General features: G+C 49.5%; 1 protein-coding gene across 2 annotated transcripts in view; it reads left to right on the top strand.

Moving 5' to 3' along the window:
• Positions 1-1,720: 1,720 nt before the first annotated feature.
• Positions 1,721-5,892, top strand: part of Hrh2 (histamine receptor H2) — a 37,585-nt gene continuing 33,413 nt past the window's right edge. For both annotated transcript variants that reach the window (XR_003711987.1, XM_028772195.1), the window contains exon 1: positions 1,721-1,760. The gene's annotated coding sequence lies outside the window, so the exon portion shown is untranslated. The remainder of the gene's footprint in view (positions 1,761-5,892) is intronic.

The following is a 5,892-nucleotide window of genomic DNA, read 5'->3' on the forward strand; positions in this document are numbered from 1 at the left end:
CCATCTGTCACTTCAATTCTAGGCTATCCAATACCCTCTTCTGGTCTCCATGGACACCAGGCACACACGAGCGATGTGAAGACATATATACATGCAAGTAGGACATTCATATACACAAAAATAAAAGCTATTTTTTTTTAAAAAAAAAAAAAGAAGGTCAGCTGACCTCAGAGATTGAAAGGGCCTTCAACAAGCTAAACCCTTGTTAATAGTACTTGTTCCCTGGGGACTCAGGTAATGGACTAGCCTCTTCCAAAACATTCTCCTAATGGCATCCCATGGTAAATGGAAAAGAGATGGGGCAGGTTCTCAACAAAGTCATTTCTACCAGCACATTAGTAGCTATGCATGCCGGAGGCCATCTTGGTCTTGCTGAGAAAGGCACTGAATGCATGTGGAGAAGGACTTCAGTCATAGAGAGCTGAGTCTACAGATCACTGGAGGCAGGGGGAGCCTAGTTTTGAGTGTGACTAAGGCAGAAAGTGTGGGAGGGTTGGACAAAAAAGAGCAGAGACACGTGATCAACTTTTAGAAGTGACCTGGGATGCTTTGTGAGAGGCAAGAGAAGAGCCATTCACCACCTTGGGCACAGACTGGTTTGGCACAAGGGAACATGGTGAATGCATCCCTGGTGAGCAGAGAGGGTACAAAGCTCACCTTGAATCCCTTTCACTATCTGACCCAAGCCTCCCTGCGGTGAGCATGACCCTCACAGAGGAGGAAATAGGCTCACAAATGGAGACACTTGCCTAGTGCTTACCACAAGGACTTCAAGAGAGGAGATATGGACAGGCAGAATAGCCACAGCGCTGTGCCAGGCACTGGAGTAGCAGTCTAGCTAGGGAGGCAGGTGGTCAGATGAGCTGGCCCTGAGTACTTGAGGGGAATCTGCTATGTGGAGAAACTTTGTGGAAGAAAAGTAAGAAGCTTAAGTCTGCACTGATTTGAGACCCAGCCTCCTGCCAGATACTCTGCCTCAGGTTGCATTGGCTCTGCATCCAGGAGGTGGGACTTTCTACCTGGACAGGTTTTATTTGTGCTCCAAATAAATAAATAAATAAATAAAGCCCCAACTCCCTCCCCATTCTCTCCACCAGAACCCCTGGGCTGACTGAGATCTATCCCAGATCTTCCAGGATTTTCTCAGAAAAACTGTTTCTTCTCTCACACCTTGCCATTCTTGGAATGATCAGGTCCTGGTGGAACTCAGGTGAAGGGCTCATCAGATTTCTGGCCTGGTGTTCTCAAACCAGAGTGGGCTATAGTTGGGCAACCCTCACGCCATCAGTGTGCACACAGGTGGGCAGGGTCTCAGGCCAGGGAGCTACTCAGAATAAAGACAGCAGGAAGCCAGTGTGTGTGTGTGTGTGTGTGTGTGTGTGTGTGTGTGTGTGTGTGTGTGTGTGTTTCGGGAGGCGTGACAGATGACCATGTGAAGGGAAGGAAAGAAGAGGGGGAGTGAAAGTATTTAGAGAAGGAAAGGGGGAGAGAGGGAAAGGAAAGAAGAGAGAGCAAGAAAGGGAGGGACAGAGGGAAGAAGGGGAAGAGGGGAGGAAAAGGGATGGGGAGAAAGGATGTTGAATATGGGAGAAAACGCTGAAGAAAGGAGCGGCTCTCAGAACGAGGAGGAGCGAGTTGGGGGCGGGGACGAGGAAGTGGGTGCTAGGCGCACGCCGCCAGCTCCATCCTAGCCCCAGCCAGTGCAAGCGCACAGTCCTAAGCCACCCGGTGCAGCCGGTGGCGCACAGCAGCAACACCAGGTAAGGTAAGGTGACCGATGCCTCCTGGCAGACGTCGCCTTGGGACTGGGACGCGGGTGGGGTTGCTCGGAGATCAGGCTGTGGCGTGGCCGCTTTGGCTGCCTGCTTCAGAATCCTGCCGACCCTATCCCCAGATCGACCTCAGGCGCGCTGCACACAGGAAGCACCTGACCTTGGGCTGATGCCTCTACCTAGATTTCCTCCCTGTAACCCTCAACGGTCATACCCATCCCAAAGGGGTGTTATGAGCTAGGTTTGCCGCCTCGTTCCGCGGATGTGAGGGATGCCAGGGTAGCCTCACACTCCTCGTGCCCTCCAGGGTGAATCTGAAAATCTACCTGCGCTTAAAGGCTTGCTTTGTGCCCTCTGGGCGGTGGCGTCCGTGGCTCTCCTGATGTATGTGTGGGAGCTTGGAGAGACTTTCAGCTCCCCAGCACCAGTGGAGCGTCTGGGGCTGACGGAAGGAGGCAATCTAGTTTCTCAAGAATAGGTCGCCTTGCCTAAGTCCTCCTGGGCTGCTGCCCCATGCTGGGAAGTGAGAAGTTCCCTGCACTAGACTGGAAGGGACTCTGGTAGCTGTTCTGGTAGACGTCCGGGACATCAGGGACATCTGGTAGCTGTTGGAAGTTCGGAAGTGGGCTTGCCTCTGGTTTTGGCCTCTTGAGAAATCCAGTGACCTTGAGCCTGGAAGCCTCAGTTTCCCCATCTGACACCGGGTAGTAAAGCTGAGGTGTCTCCCCTGGTTACTGTCATACACTAACTTTGGTGTCTACAGACACTGCTTGTCTGGAGGTCATATGTGTAGCTAAGCATGAAGCATAAAGGAGGGCCCAGGGAACGGAGAGGGGGTAGTTCAAGTCCCAGGAGCCCCACCCCTCTTCTCAGACACATAGCAAGGCAGCTTTTTTAGGACACATCTCTCAGATGAGTCTTGGCCAAGCCTCTGCTTTCTTAATTATAAGAGAGAGTTATGAATTTCTATAAACATGTTTACTTTCCCTGAAGGTTAACCAGGACTACAGAACTGATCTCTGAATTGGATTTGGAGAGAACTAGAAAGAATAAAGATATCATTTGTGGGCAGGCCTGACACCAGGCATATTAGGTGTATAATAATTCAGATTAAAGTACTTCCGGAAACCAGTATTGTTAACCCCCTATTTCAGACAGAGAAACTGAGGTTCTCCACAGTAAGTGATTTCCAGTAGTCCCTGCTGTGGAATTTGGCCTCTGGTCTTCCTGACTGCAGGGTGATACTGCTTTTTATTATGCTGGCCCTGGCCATTAAATAGGACAATGAAATGCATAACATAGGGCCTGGCACCCAGTATGTACTCCTGATTGGCTATGGTTCCCTCCTTGTCCCATGTGTAGTGGGCAGAGTAGCCGCACACTTCCTGGAGGTGACTGATGGTTGTCAGGGAGAGCTGGGTACCTTCACCAAGCAGTACCTCTAAAGGTCTGGAAGGAAGCTCAGTGTCCTGCAGAAAGCTGATACTGGACTGCCTCATCTCAGAAGCTGACTCCGCCCTGTGTCACCCTGTCCGGGTTAACCCCCCTCTTTAGTCTCAGCCTGGATGGTTCCCCTAGGTTCTGATGCAGGCACATTCCTGTCCTGGACAATGGTTAACATATACTAACTGCATTGACTCAGTCCGTGTCATCCAACTGACAGTGACGTCTGAATTGGAGGGACAAAACTGACGACAAAAATCTGGTGACAGATTCACTCTGGCAAGCACTCCTTTTAGAGACACTTTCTCCAGAAGCCCTCTCAGCCCGTCATGTTGTCATGTCCATGGGGAAAACAAACCCAGCTGTGGTCTCCACCAACTCCCTGAGAAAGTAAAAGCAGGATTAAACTGCAATCTGAAGGATTTGGTTCATCCTTGGGAAAGAAATCCCTAGTAATGGAGTCTCAGCAGGCCAAAAAGGTTCTTTGCCAAAAATATTTTAAAACAAGAGTACATCCATTCACATGAAGTGATAGAATGAGAACAAAAATTATTGCAATCCTCAAGACAGTTATCAAAACTCAGAGTGTCTAAATGTCCAACAATAGGGACAGACATGTTTTTACTACTTAAACAAATTTTGAATAGTTGGAGACACCCTTATCCATTGAAGACATGGCATAACCCTGGATTTGAGACAAAAGCCTGGAAAAAAGTAGGGAGGGATTAAAAGAAGGTTAGCAATGTTTGCCCATGGTGGCAGGATTGGGGGCAGGGTTGCTCCTGGGGCTTTCCTGATTTTCTTCAAGGAGTACCTACTTCAGTAATCAGCACTGAGACCTCTGTAGCTTCCAGGACTGTGGTCTTGCTGAAGGAAAGGAGGGAGTGAATGAAAGAGGTGTTCCTTGTGTGGTTCTGTGAATGGGCATCCCACCTCTGAGGCTTCCAGAGTCTCTATAGCCAGTGTCCTCAGAAGCAGCATTTGCCAGGACTAAGTTGGTCACCATCTTGTTTCCTATCTTCTCCTGACCCTGACCTGTCCCCAGGACTCATATACTCATATACTGGTGTGCATGCTCCTTCTGGGTTTCATGCGTATAGGTATGCACCTCCCTGGGAACCCCTGAGGGTAGGGACTGTGAGACCCTGGGGATCCCTGAGGGCAGGAATTATGGGCCCCTGGGAACCCCTGAGGGCAGAAACTATTGAATCTACCTACCCTGCCTTTTCTCACCAGTTCCTTCACAGAGCTAGCATGTATCTTCTTGCCACCACCGAAGCACACATACACACATGGCAATGGCGTGGGAGAAGATGGAACCACAAATTAACTAATGCCATTAATAAATGCCAACAGTTATCTGACAGGCACTGCATGCTCTCCAGCACCTAAGTAGCCATCTCACATCTCTGTGAGAAGAGATACCCTGGCCCATACAGACTATAAAATGGCTCCTGGGTGACCACGAAGTGATAGTCTCTGCTGGAGTCTAGAGCCCCGACATAAGGCACTGTCTCTACAGAGAATGCCTGGATGGAGTGGGAAGGGCCCTTGGACCCAGACTGCAGGACTTAAGGCAGTACTGGAGACCTCAGGGTGAGATGCTCAAATGATTCTGCAAGAGTCACCAGCAAGGAAAGTGGTGCTTGACTGAGGACCATTGAACACCCCAGGGGTGCCTTATCATCAACTGCAGGTCTCTGAATGTCATAATGTCGGGAGGGATGCTCTAGCATCTAGCCGTAGAGGCCAGAGACACCACTGGACAGCCCACAATACCCTTCCCAAGCCTCAGCAAAGAATGACCCTGCCCCAAATGTTGATCTATCTATCTATCTATCTATCTATCTATCTATCTATCTATCTATCTATCTATCTTTCCATCCATCCATCCATCCATCCATCCATCCATCCATCTGTCTGTCTGTCTGTCTGTCTGTCTGTCTGTCTGTCTGTCTATCTATCTATCTATCTTTCCATCCATCCATCCATCCATCCATCCATCTATCTATCTATCTATCTATCTATCTATCTATCTATCTATCTACCTACCTATCTATTGTATCCCTATCTCTCTCTCTCCAAACCTTTCTGTTCTGGACTTCTCAGAGAAATGTCTCATGCTTCAGGTAAACCTTCTCGTGGTACTCTTACTTAGACCGTACTGTGAACTCCACAGATTTCTACCAGGCAGCCTATGGCATGGCTGTGCTCCCCTCTCTCTGCTGGCCTCAAAGCAGCAAGCTCACTCGCTCTCCGGTCTTTGCATGTTTCCTCTATCCATCTTATCCCTTGCACAGGTAGTCTCAGAGGAGCGCCCCCTGGCTTCTCAACCTCCAGGCTAGCCCAGATACTTCCTAGAACACCTCAAATGTTCCTGTGGTCACTTTCCTACCTGACATGAATTCAACCAGGTGTGAATATGCATTTCTCCCATTTCTGCGACCCTTGGCTAGTAGATGTTCCTCTCTGGGCCTTTGGTGACTGGGCTGAAAACCCATAGGGGCATATCACTATCTGATCTCAGTGGGGTTTTCCAACTCAACCCTTAGTTGACAGTGTAGTGAGAAGAGTGTAGGCCTGGCCACAGTGAAAGAAGGCTGGCCAGGCCCATGTTGGACATGAATTGGAGCAGGCAGAGTAGCCAATTGCTGCCAGCCTCATGGGAGTATTTTCC

This window comes from Grammomys surdaster, unplaced genomic scaffold (genome assembly GCF_004785775.1).
Source record: "Grammomys surdaster isolate TR1022 unplaced genomic scaffold, NIH_TR_1.0 211, whole genome shotgun sequence".
NCBI lineage: Eukaryota > Metazoa > Chordata > Mammalia > Rodentia > Muridae > Grammomys > Grammomys surdaster.